Source organism: Entelurus aequoreus, linkage group LG06 (assembly GCF_033978785.1).
Source record: "Entelurus aequoreus isolate RoL-2023_Sb linkage group LG06, RoL_Eaeq_v1.1, whole genome shotgun sequence".
Lineage (NCBI taxonomy): Eukaryota > Metazoa > Chordata > Actinopteri > Syngnathiformes > Syngnathidae > Entelurus > Entelurus aequoreus.
In genome coordinates, this window is record NC_084736.1 from 65,693,702 (window position 1) to 65,710,883 (window position 17,182).

General features: G+C 38.7%; 1 long non-coding RNA gene across 1 annotated transcript in view; it reads left to right on the forward strand.

The window, feature by feature from the left end:
* Positions 1–16,592, forward strand: part of LOC133652456 (uncharacterized) — a 162,927-nt gene extending 146,335 nt beyond the window's left edge. The window contains exon 7 of the long non-coding RNA XR_009826578.1: positions 16,486–16,592. This is a non-coding gene — a long non-coding RNA (uncharacterized LOC133652456). The remainder of the gene's footprint in view (positions 1–16,485) is intronic.
* The last annotated feature ends 590 nt before the right edge of the window (positions 16,593–17,182 follow it).

Sequence of the window (17,182 nt, forward strand, 5' to 3'; positions counted from 1 at the left end):
AGCACCTCCAAAACCCTCAAATCTAAACTCCAAACATCTCAGAACAAGCTAGTCAGGTTACTTCTAGACCTCCACCCCAGATCCCACCTCACTCCTACCCACTTCTCTAAAGTGGGCTGGCTCAAGGTGGAGGACAGAGTTAAACAACTTGCACTGAGCCTAGTCTATAAATCCGCTACACCTCCCTGATACCGAAGTACATGTCAAACTACTTCCTTAACGTAAATGACCGCCATAACCACAACACCAGGGGGTGCTCCACTAACCACGTTAAACCCAGATTCCGAACTAACAAAGGTCTTAACTCATTCTCTTTCTATGCCACATCAATGTGGAATGCGCTCCCAACAGGTATAAAAGAAAGGGCATCTCTATCCTCCTTCAAAACCGCAATAAAAGTTCACCTCCAGGCAGCTACAACCCTAAACTAACACCCTCCCCGGATTGCTAATAATCAAATGTAAACAATCAAATGCAGATACTTTTTCTTTTTCTTATGCCTTCTGATCTCTCTCTCTCTCTCTCTCTCGCTCTCTCTCTCTCTCTCTATGTCCACTACTTGATGTCCATATCCTCCCCCCCCCTCTCCACACCCCTGATTGTAAATAATGTAAATAATTCAATGTGATTATCTTATGTGATGACTGTATTATGATGATAGTATATATGATAGTATATATCTGTATCATGAATCAATTTAAGTGGACCCCGACTTAAACAAGTTGAAAAACTTATTCGGGTGTTACCATTTAGTGGTCAATTGTACGGAATATGTACTTCCCTGTGCAACCTACTAATAAAAGTCTCAATCAATCAAAAAACTCAGGTTAGACACTCTAACCACTAGACCACTGAGTAGGTGTGCGTGTGTAAAACATAAAAATCATATACAATTTACTGCAACTGGTTTTCTACAGTTGCAATTGGAATTCTTGCTGGCTGAAATGTGAATATTCTTACTGACACACATGACAGCGCATAATATAAATGTTATTTTTACTAGTTTGAAAGTAATCATTGAATATTTGTGCTGCCTTGTTTGAAGTCATGTCACTTTTTACAGTCAGTACGTTTATATGCACTAAATTAGTGTTATTTGTCAAATAATTTAGTTGCTTCTATTGTCACAGCAACATGTGAAGTTGTGCTGAATTTGAACATCCCAACCCTAAGTAATGTAATGAGTAGGGATGTCCGATAATGGCTTTTTTGCCGATATCCGATATTCCGATATTGTCCAACTCTTAATTACCGATTCTGATATCAACCGATACCGATATATACAGTCGTGGAATTAACACATTATTATGCCTAATTTTGTTGTGATGCCCCGCTGGATGCATTAAACAATGTAACTTTACCATGAATTGATTAACGTGGACCCAGACTTAAACAAGTTGAAAAACTTATTCGGGTGTTACCATTTAGTGGTCAATTGTACGGAATATGTACTGTACTGTGCAATCTACTAGTCTACAAGTTTCAATCAATCAATCAAAAACAAGGTTTTCCAAAATAAGAGAGCAACTTCAACTCCAGTTATGGAAAAAATTGCCAACATGGCACTGCCATATTTATTATTGAAGTCACAAAGTGCATTATTTGTTTTAACATGCCTCTAAACAGCATCTTGGAATTTGGGACATGTTCTCCCTGAGATAATCCTAATACCCACTACAACTATGGGAAATACTATACTTTGACTTTCACAAAGAGCATTATTTTTTTATTTTTTTTTAAACATGCCTCAAAACAACAGCTACAAAAACAATGAAGGTACACAGCTTCAGTCCAGAGTATACTAGAGCATACTTGCCAACCTTGAGACCTCCGAATTCAGGAGATGGGGCGGAGTTTTGTGGTAGCGGGGGTGTATATTGTAGCATCCTGGAAGAGTTAGTGCTGCAAGGGGTTCTGGGTATTTGTTCTGTTGTGTTTATGTTGTGTTTATGTTGTGTTACGGTGCGGATGTTCTTCCGAAATGTGTTTGTCATTCTTGTTTGGTGTGGGTTCACAGTGTGGCGCATATTTGTAACAGTGTTAAAGTTGTTTACACGGTCACCCTCAGTGTGACCTGTATGGCTGTTGATCACTTATGCCTTGCATTCACTTATGTGTGTGTAAAAGCCGTATATATCATGTTACTGGGCCGGCACACTGTTTGTATGGAGGAAAAGCGGACGTGACGACAGGTTGTAGAGGACCCTAAAGGCAGTGTCATTAAGGCACGCCCCCAATAATGTTGTCCGGGTGAAAATCGGGAGAATGGTTGCCCCGGGCGATTTTCGGGAGGGGCACTGAAATTCGTGAGTCTCCCGGGAAAATCGGGAGGTTGAAACCGATACCGATCATTTCCGATATTACATTTTAAAGCATTTATCGGACATCTCTAGTAATGAGTAATAGAATGTAAATAGCATCACAACAATAATTATAAGTTGTAAATTGGGGCTAACAAACATGTACAATGCTACAAACAGGCCCCAACCAGGGTATGTTATTCAGCTAGCAGTTAGCTTGTGAACTTGGCTACCGGCTGCCACCTACTGATATGGAAGAGTATTACATTGTTACGCTGCCGAGCTCTAGACAGCACCGACACTCAACAACAGCACATTATTTGCAGACTATAATTACTTGTTTGCAAAAAATATTTTTACCCCAAATAGGTGAAATTACATAATCTCCCACGGCACACCAGACTGTATGGTTGAAAAACACTGTCATAGCTTACCAAAGTTGTGCTAAAAACATTGTGACAGATTTTTGAGCGTCGTGTGTAATGTTCTATCTTCTCAATGGAACATTTAAAGTTTTGATGTTGTTTACTGCCATCATATTGCAGTCTACACGTATCTCTTATATATGACTGCATCACTGGTCACACTTATCATTACACCATGTACCAAATAAAATTGCTTCGAGGTCAGTAAGCAAAACCACAACTATGCCGTACATTAGGCGCACCGGGTTATAAGGCGCACTGTCGATTTTTGAGAAAATTAAAGGATTTTAAGGGCGCCTTATAGTCCGAAAAATACATCACATGTGAATATTAAATTACTTCTCATGGCTTTTTGCAGGAGAAGGTAATAGGACGATACAAACATCTGGGATATCAATTATTGCTCAAGGTTGGCTCCGTAAAAAAGATAAATGCTTCCTTGTGATTTTTTTGTGGAAAAGCATGTCTTCTCGTCCAACTTCTTGAAGCACCTGGAGTTATAGGAAAGGCTGCAGGCCCAAAACTGTCCTGACCCACATTTTGAAATCCAGGCCTTAATATTGTACAGAAAACAAATGACAGGGAAAAAAAAGTTTTGCACACTGACAGATAAAAAGTTAGCCTTCTCCATTTTAGAGGCACGTGCAGTTTCCAGTGTAGGATCACCAAGTGTCTGTTTAACTTCCATAAACGTCATATGTTTATTCACGCTGCAACATAGCACTTAAATGCCTCCTTTAAGTGATCTTCTTGTTAAAAGGCTCATTTCTAGCGTCAGCCTGTGGTTTTGTCTTGTAAAAAAAAAAGGGTACAATGCAACCACTCTTTTCTTGGCTGTTTTTTTTCTTCTTTTACTGTAATGATATGGTGTTTGGATTGACTTTACCATATTTGGATAGAAAAGCTATCATTTTCCTAGGGTGCAACATTTAAAAAAAGCACACATTTGAGTCAATCAGGATGTTCAACAGCACCAGGTTTGTCACAGGATTGTCCTGTACCTGTGTGAAGTCGCCCCCTCTCCCTCCATCTTGTCCAAACCTCCCAACCTTGTCCCAATCGTTCGTGCTTCAATTGTGCTGCAAAACATTTCATTTGCGCCATTACAGTTTTTAAGGTATTGAGGTTTTGTGTTATTCATTTTTAATGACCAGGTTATTAACCATAACTACGCCCACAGCTGTCAAAATCTCCCCAAACTTGTTCCAATCCTTTGTGCTTTATTTGTGCTGCAACAATTTTGCCGTAAATATATTCAAGTTATTAAGGTTTTATGTTATTAATGTGTAACTACCATGTTATTAATCATAACTACGCCCACAACTATGTCAAAATCTCTCCAAACTTGTCCAGATCAATTGTGCTCGATAATGCTGTGAAAATGTTCATTTGTGCCATTACAGCTTTTAAGCTATTGTGGTTTTATTTTGTTATTGTGTAATTACAATGTTATTATTCATAACTACGCCCACAACTGTCAAAATCACACCAAACGTGTTCCAATTATTTGGGCTTCTTTTGTGCTGGAAAAAAATGTCATTTGTTCTATTACAGTTTTTAAGTTATTGAGGTTTTGTGTTATTGTTGTGTAATTACCAAGTTGTTAAACATAACTACGCCCACAGCTGTCAAAATCTCCCCAAACTTGTTCCAATCATTTGTGCTTTATTTGTGCTGCAACAATGTTCATTTGTGCCGTAGATATATTCAAGTTATTAAGGTTTTATGTGATTACTGTGTAATTAGCATGTTATTAATCATAACTACGCCCACAACTATGTTAAAATCTCTCCAAACCTGTCCAGATCGTTTGTGCTTAATTTGTGCTCGATAATGCTGTGAAAATGTTAATTTGTGCCATTACAGCTTTTAAATTATTGTGGTTTTATTTTATTATTGTGTAATTACAATGTTATTATTCATAACTACACCACAACTGTCAAAATCTCCCCAAACTTGTTCCAATCATTTGTGCTACAAAAAATTATTTGTGCTATTACAGTTTTTAAGGTATCGAGGTTTTGTGTTATTAATGTGTAATTACCAAGTCATTAACTATAACTACTCCAACAGCTGTCAAAATCTCCCCAAACTTGTTCCAATCATTTGTGCTTCATTTGTGCTGCAACAATGTTCATTTGTGCTGTAGATATATTCAAGTTATTAAGGTTTTATGTTATTAGTGTGTAATTACCATGTTATTAATCATAACTACGCCCACAACTATGTTAAAATCTCTCCAAACCTGTCCAGATCGTTTGTGCTTAACTTGTGCTCGATTATGCTGTGAAAATGTTCATTTGTGCCATTTCAGCTTTTAAGTTATTGTGGTTTTATTTTATTATTGTGTAATTACAATGTTATTATTCATAACTACACCACAACTGTCAAAATCTCCCCAAACTTGTTCCAATCATTTGTGCTACAAAAAATTATTTGTGCTATTACAGTTTTTAAGGTATCGAGGTTTTGTGTTATTAATGTGTAATTACCAAGTTATTAACTATAACTACGCCAACAGCTGTCAAAATCTCCCCAAACTTGTTCCAATCATTTGTGCTTTATTTGTGCTGCAACAATGTTCATTTGTGCCGTAGATATATTCAAGTTATTAAGGTTTTATGTGATTACTGTGTAATTAGCATGTTATTAATCATAACTACGCCCACAACTATGTTAAAAATCTCTCCAAACCTGTCCAGATCGTTTGTGCTTAATTTGTGCTCGATAATGCTGTGAAAATGTTCATTTGTGCCATTACAGCTTTTAAATTATTGTGGTTTTATTTTATTATTGTGTAATTACAATGTTATTATGCATAACTACACCCACAACTGTCAAAATCTCCCAAAACTTGTTCCAATCATTTGTGCTACAAAAAATCATTTGTGCTATTACAGTTTTTAAGGTATCGAGGTTTTGTGTTATTAATGTGTAATTACCAAGTTATTAACTATAACTACGCCAACAGCTGTCAAAATCTCCCCAAACTTGTTCCAATCATTTGTGCTTCATTTGTGCTGCAACAATGTTCATTTGTGCTGTAGATATATTCAAGTTATTAAGGTTTTATGTTATTAGTGTGTAATTACCATGTTATTAATCATAACTACGCCCACAACTATGTTAAAATCTCTCCAAACCTGTCCAGATAGTTTGTGCTTAACTTGTGCTCGATTATGCTGTGAAAATGTTCATTTGTGCCATTTCAGCTTTTAAGTTATTGTGGTTTTATTTTATTATTGTGTAATTACAATGTTATTATTCATAACTACACCCACAACTGTCAAAATCTCCCCAAACTTGTTCCAATCATTTGTGCTACAAAAAATATTTGTGCTATTACAGTTTTTAAGGTATTGAGGTTTTGTGTTATTAATGTGTAACTACCAAGTTATTAACCATAACTACGCCAACAGCTGTCAAAATCTCCCCAAACTTGTTCCAATCATTTGTGCTTTATTTGTGCTGCAACAATGTTCATTTGTGCTGTAGATATATTCAAGTTATTAAAGTTTTATGTTATTACTGTGTAATTACTATGTTATTAATCATAACTACGTCCACAGCTATGTCAAAATCTCTCCAAACTTGACCAGATCGTTTGTGCTTTATTTGTGCTCGATAATTCTATGAAAATGTTCATTTGCGCTGTTTCACCTTTAGAATTATTGTGGTTTTATTTTATTATTGTGTAATTACAATGTTATTATTCATAACAACACCCACAATTGTCAAAATCGCCCCAAACTTGTTCCAATCATTTGTGCTACAAACAAATATTTGTGCTATTACAGTTTTTAAGGTATTGAGGTTTTGTGTTATTAATGTGTAATGACCAAGTTATTAACCATAACTACGCCCACAGTTGTCAAATCTCCCCAAACTTGTTCCAATCATTTGTGCTTCATTTGTGCTACAATAATGTTCATTTTTGCCGTCGATATATTTAAGCTATTAAGGTTTTATGTTATTAGTTTGTAATTACCATGTAATTAATCATAACTACGCCCACAATTATGTTAAAATCTCCCCAAATGTGTCATTATCATTTGTGCTTCATTTGTGCTTCATTTGTGCTCGATTGTGCTGCAAAGTATGCCGTTACAGTTGTTAAGTTATTGAAGTTTTATGTTATTATTGTGTATTTTCCAGGGGTGGGAATTGATCAGATTTTTCCAGTTCCAATACTTTTTGATTTTGGTTCCTCAATGGTTCCCTTTTGGATTTACTTTTGGGGGAAAAAAGAGAAAAAATGGGTAGATTGTCATCAATTGTGTTTATTTAGAGGTAACATGACCTTAACACATACGTAGCATAGAAGACAAAAAATTAATTTTTTGTTAATAAATATAATAAATTAGTATGCTTCTGTATAATGTAATCATGTGTAAATTACACAAGAATGTATCTTTTAGTAACACGTGATTTTAACTTATTACATGCAAAGTGAGATATGTTAAGCCTTTCTTAGTTAAAATGTTTATGATTATGGCTTACAATTAATGACACATTTAAATAGCAAATCGCAGAAAATGTAAAGTTTCAAAAACCGTACGCCATGATAATGAAAATTATAACAAATAAAGGCTTGGCATATCTCACTTTGCATGTAATGAGTTAATATCACATATTAGTTTCACATTTGAAGTTAATTGCTGACATGAATGGACGATTACACCCCTAATTGAATGTGGCGTGCCACAAAAGCATGTTGATTACCGTTTTGTTTTTTGTTTTTACTTGAAAACCAATTAAAGTATTATAATGTATTGTAGGCCCCATTAAAAATAAAAACATTGACGCTATTTTTAACTTTTATTACCAATCTTATAATAACAAACGGCGCACTTATTTATTTGTTTAGCCTTTTTAAAGAAAATCATATTATCACAGCAAATTATGTAAATTACTCGATGACGTTATGGTGACCACGCCCATAACCACGCTCCTTCCGGCACAGGTATCTTGGCAGTTTAGGGGAAACCCTGTTTTAAATTTTACGAGTTTCACCTGTTTACAATCTCAATTTCCCCTCAAGGATTAATAAAGTATTTCTGATTCTGATTCTGATAATGACTGAGAGAAAATCTGGTCGCAGGAAAACATGCAACTTTTCTCTGACTACAATTGAATATTCAGCTACCAAAAATTTAGCCGCTGCTCGGTGACATTTGTTTCGCGGCAGACGTGAACTGGAGCGAGTTCTGCCCCAGTCAGAATCTGGCATTCATTTCAATTGAACAAATAATGGCGCTGACATGATATGCGGTGTTAGTTAGTAGCTGTTGTATGTCCTCCTCTTGATGTGCAAGCAACCTTATAATTATTACAAGTAGCGCTGTTGCATTCCTTTCTTGTAAAATGTAGTCAACTTTAGAGTGTTTGTTCTACCCGGGTAGAACCATGTAATGACGCCACCCCCGCCCGCAAAAATCGATGAGAGCTCTTTGGAAAAAATGGCAAGCGATTTCAAGGAATTGATGCTGTGGGAACCAGTTCTGAAGAAGAACCGGTCTTTGATTCCCGTCCCTAATAGTGAACATGTTATTAATCATAACTACGCCCACAACAAAGTAAAAATCTCCCCAAACCTGTCCCAATTGTTGGTGCTTCATTTGTGCTGGTTTGTTTTTCTTTGTGCCATTAAAGTCTTTAGGTTATTGAGGTGTTATGTTGTTATTGTGTAACTACCATGTTATTAATCATAACTACGCCCAAAACTATGTGAAAATCTCCCCAAACTTCTCCCCAATCGTTTGTGCTCGATTGTGCTGCAAAAATGTTTTGGTGTAACTGTTATAGTTTTTAAGTTATTAACGTTTTGTGATTCCATCCATCCATCCATTTTCTACCGCTTGTCCCTTTTGGAAGTGTGTGAAATAGGCTCCCCCAACTTGGCCAAATCTCCCCGAACTCCTGCCAATTGTTGGTGATTCGTTTGTGCTGCAAAAATGTTCATTTGTGCCGTCGACATTTTTAAGTTATTAAGGTTTTATGTTGTTGATGTGTAATTACCATCTTATTAATCATATATTACCCCTCCCTCCACCCCCCAAACTATGTCACCTTATCCCCAAATGTGTTCCATTTGTTTGTGCTGCAACAATTTTTGGTCTAATTCTTATAGTTTTTAAGTTATTACCGTTTTATGTTATTAACATTAACATGTAATTAAGTGTTATTAATCATAACTAGACTCCCAACTAGTGTTGTCCCGATACCAATATTTTGGTACTGGTACCAAAATTATTTTGGTACTTTTCGGTACTTTTCAGTACTTTTCTAAATAAAGGGGACCACAAAAAATGGCATTATTGGCAAAAAATCTTAGGGTGCATTAAACATATGTTTCTTATTGCAAGTTTGTCCTTAAATAAAATAGTGAACACACAAGGCAACTTGTCTTTTAGTAGTAAGTAAGCAAACAAAGGCTCCTAATTTAGCTGCTGACGTATTACTTTGTCAAAATTATTAAGGACAAGCGGTAGAAAATCAATCAATCAATCAATCAATGTTTATTTATATAGCCCTAAATCACAAGTGTCTCAAAGGGCTGTACAAGCCACAACGACATCCTCGGTACAGAGCCCACATACGGGCAAGGAAAACTCACCCCAGTGGGACGTCAATGTGAATGACTATGAGAAACCTTGGAGAGGACCGCATATGTGGGTAACCCCCCCCTCTAGGGGAGACCGAAAGCAATGGATGTCGAGTGGGTCTGACATAATATTGTGAAAGTCCAACACATCAGCGAAAGTCCAGTCCATGGTGGGGCCAGCAGGAACCATCCCGAGCGGAGACGGGTCAGCAGCGTAGAGATGTCCCCATCCGATGGACAGGCTAGCGGTCCACCCCGGGTTGGGAGCAGAGTAGAAAAGAAAAGAAAAGAAACGGCAGATCAACTGGTCTAAAAAGGGAGTCTATTTAAAGGCTAGAGTATACAAATGAGTTTTAAGATGAGACTTAAATGCTTCTACTGAGGTAGCATCTCTAACTTTTACCGGGAGGGCATTCCATAGTATTGGAGCCCGAATAGAAAACGCTCTATAGCCCGCAGACTTTTTTTGGGCTCTGGGTATCACTAATAAGCTGGAGTTCTTTGAACGCAGATTTCTTGCCGGGACATATGGTACAATACAATCGGCAAGATAGGCAGGAGCTTGACCATGTAGTATTTTATACGTAAGTAGTAAAACCTTAAAGTCGCATCGCGGTATAGCTCGGTTGGTAGAGCGGCCGTGCCAGCAACTTGAGGGTTGCAGGTTCAATCCCCGCTTCCGCCATCCTAGTCACTGTCGTTGTGTCCTTGGGCAAGACACTTTACCCACCTGCTCCCAGTGCCACCCACACTGGTTTAAATGTAACTTAGATATTGGGTGTCACTATGTAAAGCGCTTTGAGTCACTAGAGAAAAGCGCTATATAAATATAATTCACTTCACATCACTTCTTAGGTGCACAGGAAGCCAGTGCAAGTGAGCCAGTATAGGCGTAATATGATCAAACTTTCTTGTTTTTGTCAAGAGTCTAGCAGCCGCATTTTGTACCATCTGTAATCTTTTAATGCTAGACATAGGGAGGCCCGAAAATAAAACGTTACAGTAATCGAGACGAGATGTAACGAACGCATGGATAATGATCTCAGCATCGCTTGTGGACAAAATGGAACGAATTTTAGCGATATTACGGAGATGAAAGAAGGCCGTTTTAGTAACACTCTTAATGTGTGACTCAAACGAGAGAGTTGGGTCGAAGATAATACCCAGATTCTTTACCGAGTCGCCTTGTTTAATTGTTTGGTTGTCAAATGGTAAGGTGGTATTATTAAATAGATGTCGGTGTTGAGCAGGACCGATAATCAGCATTTCCGTTTTCTTAGCGTTGAGTTGCAAAAAGTTAGCGGACATCCATTGTTTAATTTCATTAAGACACGCCTCCAGCTGACTACAATCCGGCGTGTTGGTCAGCTTTAGGGGCATGTAGAGTTGAGTGTCATCAGCATAACAGTGAAAGCTAACACCGTATTTGCGTATGATGTCACCTAGCGGCAGCATGTAAATACTAAAGAGTGCAGGGCCAAGAACCAAACCCTGGGGAACTCCGCACGTTACCTTAACATAGTCCGAGGTCACATTGTTATGGGAGACACACTGCATCCTGTCAGTAAGATAAGAGTTAAACCAAGACAAGGCTAAGTCTGACATCCCAATACGCATTTTGATACGCTCTAATAAAATATTATGATCAACAGTATCGAAAGCGGCGCTAAGATCAAGAAGCAGCAACATAGATGACGCATCAGAATCCATCGTTAGCAATAGATCATTAGTCATTTTTGCAAGGGCTGTCTCCGTAGAGTGATTTGCCCTGAAACCAGATTGAAAAGGTTCACAGGAATTGTTAGACGCTAAGTGTTCATTCAGCTGCTGTGCGACAATTTTTTCGAGGATTTTCGAGATAAACGGAAAGTGGGACACCGGCCGGTAGTTTACCATGAGGTCAGGATCGAGGTTAGGTCTTTTGAGTAGAGGATGAATAACCGCTTTTTTGAATGCTAGGGGAACAGTGCCAGAGGAAAGTGATAAGTTTATAATATTTAACACTGATGGACCTAATAATACAAAAAGCTCCTTGATAATTTTCCCAGGAATTGGGTCAAGTAAACATGTTGTTTGTTTTGTCCCATTTACACATTTTAACAATTCCTCCAATGTTATTTCATCAAAGAGAGAGAAACTATTTTGGAGGGCAGTGTCCATCGTATATACAGTCGTATCTGTGTTAATAGAACCCAGTTGTAGCTGTGATGCATTGTCTTTAATCTCTTTCCTAATGACCTAAATTTTCTTATTAAAGAAATTCATAAAGTCATCTGCTGAGTGGGTGGAGCTACTGGGAGGAGTCCCTTGTTGGGTTAGCGATGCTACTGTACTAAACAAAAATTTAGGATCATTTTTGTTGAGGTGGATGAGATTTGAGTAATATTTAGCTTTAGCTGAGGTAAGCATGCGTTTATAAGTTATTAAACTATCACTCCATGCTTGATGGAAAACCTAAAGTTTAGTCGCACGCCATTTGCGTTCCAGCTTTCTACATGATAATTTCTGGGCTTTAGTTTCTTCTGTAAACCATGGGGTACGCCTTTTAGGGGCCCTTTTTAGCTTTAGCGGTGCTACACTATCAATGGTGTCGCGTAGGGCGTCGTTAAAGTTGTTAGTGAGGTTATCAATAGAGCCCACATAATTTGGGAATGGTGCCATTACCGAAGGCAGTAGGTCAGTAAGAGTCGTCGTAGTGGCAGCATTAATGTTGCGGCTGCTATAGTAGTTATTATTATTATTATTAGTTTGTTGACAATGAGTCAGAACTTCGAATTTTATAAGGTAATGATCGGACATTACTTTAGTGTACGGGAGTATCGTAACTTTAGAGGTGGTGACACCCCTGACAAGCACTAGATCTATCGTATTACCGTTGCGATGCGTGGGTTCATTTATTATTTGTGTAAGACCACAGCTATCAATTATAGTCTGGAGCGCCACGCATGGAGGGTCCGATGGGGTATTCATATGGATATTAAAGTCCCCCATTATGATTATATTGTCGGTGTGCGTCACTAGATCAGCAACAAACTCTGAGAATTCACTGATGAAGTCCGAATAGGGCCCAGGGGGGCGGTAGATAACAGCCAGGTGGAGAGGCAGCGGTGTGACAAACCTCATAGTGAGCACCTCAAACGAGGTATATTTATTATTTAGGTTAGGTGTAAAATTATAGTTTTCATTGTATATTAGTGCGACACCCCCTCCCCTTTTAAGAGGACGGGCAACATGTGTATTGGTATAGTTAGGAGGAGATGCCTCATTTAGCGCAAAAAAATCGTGTGGTTTGAGCCAGGTCTCGGCGAGACCAACGACGTCAAGTTTGTTGTCTCTAATGACCTCATTAACTAATAACGTTTTGGAAGATAATGATCTTATGTTTAAAAAGCCCATACTATAGGTAGTGGGCTGTTTTGAGGATTGTTTGTTGAAATTATCCGAAGTAGCAATATTAATAATGTTGCGTTTATTATGCGTAGTGCACTTTAAATAGTTTCGACCATATCTAGGAATTGATACGATGGGAATTTTCAGATTGTTTGCTTGATGCTGCGATAAACTGAACGCATCATAGTTAGCCACCTCAGTACAATGTGTGTCTGCCTCTGACACAGTCACAAAAGAAAAAACATTATGTGAGTTGTGTTTTATTCTAAAAGAATTGCTATGTGTGCAGGGATTATCCAGCCTGGTGCCGGCTAGTTCTAGTTTAAATGACTTCTTACCCGGGCACTCCACGCTTCTTTGGTTAGCGTTTCCCTTTGTTGTTAGCCCCGCTCGGCATCCCCGCTTCTGCTTCCGAATGAATTATTAATCTACTTGTTCATTTACTGTTAATATCTGCTTACTTTCTCTTTTAACATGTTCTATCTACACTTCTGTTAAAATGTAATAATCACTTATTCTTCTGTTGTTTGATACTTTACATTAGTTTTGGATGATACCAAAAATGTGGGTATCAATTGATTGATTGATTGCACAGTACAGTACATATTCCGTACAATTGACCACTAAATGGTAACACCCGAATAAGTTTTTCAACTTGTTTAAGTCGGGGTCCACGTTAATCAATTCATGGTAATCCGATACCAAGTCATTACAGGATCATACATTGGTCATATTCAAAGTCCTCATGTGTCCAGGGACATATTTCCTGAGTTTATAAATATAATATACATTTTTTTAAACGAAAGAATATAAATGTAATCATAGTAGTATCGACTACATTCGCTACTGTACTTGGTATCATTCATACTTGCCAACCTTGAGACCTCCAATATCGGGAGGTGGGGGGCCGGGGGGGCGTGGTCGGGGGGCGTGTTTGGGGCGGGGGGCGTGGTTGGGGCGTGGCCAATGGCGTGGTTAAGAGGAGAGTATATTTACAGCTAGAATTCACCAAATCAAGTATTTCACATATATATATATATATATATATATATATATATATATATATATATATATATATATATATATATGTATGAAACACTTGACTTTCAGTGAATTCTAGCTATATATATATTTTATTTTTATTTTTTATTTTATTATACATATAAATAAAAGACATACTTGAATTTCAGTGTTGTGCAGGCTATCCGGTAGGTGGCAGTATTGTCCTGTTTAAGAGTGTCACAACATTGCTGTTTATGGCAGACGAACTGCTTTACAGTAGACCAAACGTGACTGCTGTTGTTGTGTGTTGTTACCGCGCTGGGAGGACGTTAATGAAACTGCCTAACAATAAACCCACATAAGAAACCAAGAACTCTCTCTGCTTGTTGTGCACTCTACTCTCTAAAAGCCGTAGATGTTATGACGTCATTGGGCAGGCAAGCTGCTGGGAAAGCGGACGTGAGAACGGCTGTCCCCACTCAGGTCCGCATTGAGCTGGAGGGGGCGTGGCCTCCAGCTCCGGCTGAATACCGGGAGTTTGTTTACATTTTCACGCCGGTGAGTTACGGTGTGTAGTGAAGCATGTTTAGCTATTCCTCGTCCTGCAGGGATGATACTTGTAAGAAACGTACTTTATTTGTCGCCATGGCGGCGAGGATTAGTGATTTAGATGTAGCTAAAACACTGCCGAATGGGGCGGGACTTTAGCCGCTAGCTAGCTAGCCATGTCTTAAAGCACCTCTTCCTGAGGGCGTTTCAGTGTTATAACTTCACCTTTATCTTTAGTTTTTAAGCCAAAATGCGTCTGTTTTCCCTTTTCTGTCTACACACTGTGTCTGCTGGACCAGACAAAACATGTCCATTTGAGTGAGTCACTTTAATATCAATCATGGTACACGCAGCTCGCCATGCGTGTTAGTACAACTACAGTACGCACACTGTCTGACTCAGCTGTGTACAAACAAAACATGAAATGTGGGCTAATACTTTACAGATACTGTAATATGATTGTTCAGTCAGTACAGATTGGTGTCGTATCGCAGTGTTGTACATTACCATGAATTGATTAACGTGGACCCCGACTTAAACAAGTTGAAAAACTTATTCGGGTGTTACCATTTAGTGGTCAATTGTACGGAATATGTACTGTACTGTCCAATCTACTAATAAAAGTTTCAATCAATCAATCAATAAAAACAAACTTAAACGCGTTTTGTGTTGACGTAGAAGCTAGCTTATCTCTTGCCGTAGCTAGCTTTTACGGCTAAAAGCTGAGCACCAAACAGTACCCACCCTTTTTGGATTCCCTGGAGGGAGTACTGGAGAGTGCTCTCTCAGGTGATTCCCTTGTTCTGCTGGGTGACTTCAATGCTCACATTGGCAATGACAGTGAAACCTGGAGAGGCGTGATTGCGAGAAATGGCCGCCCGGATCTGAACCCCAGAGCATACTTGCCAACCTTGAGACCTCCGAATTCAGGAGATGGGGCGGAGTTTTGTGGTAGCGGGGGTGTATATTGTAGCCCGGAAGAGTTAGGGATACAAGGGATTCTGGGTATTTGTTCTGTTGTGTTTATAATGTGTTACGGTGCGGATGTTCTCCCAAAATGTGTTTGTCATTCTTGTTTGGTGTGGGTTCACAGTGTGGTGCATATTTGTAACAGTGTTAAAGTTGTTTATACGGCCACCCTCAGTGTGACCTGTATGGCTGTTGATCAAGTATGTCTTGCAGTCACTTTCGTGTATATGCAGAAGCCGCATACAACATGTGACTGGGCCGGCACGCTGTTTGTATGGTGAAAAAGCGGACGCGTCGACAGGTTGTAGAGGACGCTAAAGGCAGTGCCATCACGGCACCCTTTTAATATTGTTGTCCGGGTGTAAATCGGGAGAAATTTGGGAGAATGGTTAACCCGGGAGATTTTCGGAAGGGGCACTGAAATTCGGGAGTCTCCCGGAAAAATCGGGAGGGTTGGCAAGTATGACCCCGGTGGTGTTTTGTTATTGGACTTTTGTGCTCGTCACAGATGGTCCATAACAAACGCCTCAGAAACTAGAGGTTCCAGAAATCAAAAGTTCCTAAACTTTTGGTGGAAAAGGGCCTATTGAAACGTTATTAACTTAAAATCTATAATAGTTAGACCAGGAATTTTCCAGCGCAAACACATGGAACAAGTTTAGGGTGATTTGGACAATGTACAGAGGGCTGGATGGCATCACTCGTCAAACTTCAAAACTGTAACAGCATAAACGATTGGCACAAATTTGGGGAGATTTAGACAAGGACAACTTGAGACAGGATTGTCCTGTTGGAACTTTGGTGGGACAAGAGACGGAAGTAATTTTAATGTTTTGTTTATTAAGTGGTACATATGTGCCCGAGGGGTAGGAGGGCCCTCAATCACGCCTCCATCCAACCTCTTACCAACCCTTTTCGGGCCTTTAGAAGCATCCTGTGACCCCTGACCTCTTGGACAATAGAGGCCAGGACGTTTCCCAGTGAGCAGCGATGGAGCCAACAACAGGAACATGAGGGGTGCTCATGGGAAACAAACTGTTTATTGTGCAGCAGGATGGGCACCCCCCATGTCCCAGGCACTTACACACACACACACACACACACACACACACACACACACACACACACACACATGCACTTCTGCATTGTCATCTGTTGTAAAGTGCTGTGATATGACTAACAAGTAATATTTCAATTTCCTCAGAAGGAAATAAAATATGCATTTGTGTGTGTTTGTCTGTTATAGGGTACAGTATCTTCCTGTGTCCAAGTACTACCTTCATCAAAGGTGCTGTTTACAACTTCCTCACAGTAACATTTTTCAAAACAAAATATGTAACATGTTACCATTAGTGGTTTATCATTTTTTTCCTCTAAAAATAAATGTTTTTTTAATTTTAAAATATATAAATGCATTTTTGAGAACATTCTGACATTTAAACAGGTAGGCTTTTATTTCATTGTATACTATATGTTTGCCTATTTCAGCTTCCGTATTTTGTTGTATGACTTTCGCTCACTACACGCCAAAGAGAAATGGTTTCCAATAGCATGAGCCAGGTGTGTTCATCTGATTTTTGAAAAGACAAACCAGATCAAATTAAGGTGTTCATGTGTGTTTTAGAAAACTGATTTCAAGTCAGTTAATGCAATCATTAGATTTTCTATGAATAAATATATACACTACCGTTCAAAAGTTTGGGGTCACCCAAACAATTTTGTGTTCGAGCCTTAATTTCTAAGAACAAGAATAGACTGTCGAGTTTCAGATGAAAGTTCTCTTTTTCTGGCCATTTTGAGCGTTTAATTGACCCCACAAATGTGATGCTCCAGAAACTCAATCTGCTCAAAGGAAGGTCAGTTTTGTAGCTTCTGTAACGAGCTAAACTGTTTTCAGATGTGTGAACATGATTGCACAAGGGTTTTCTAATCATCAATTAGCC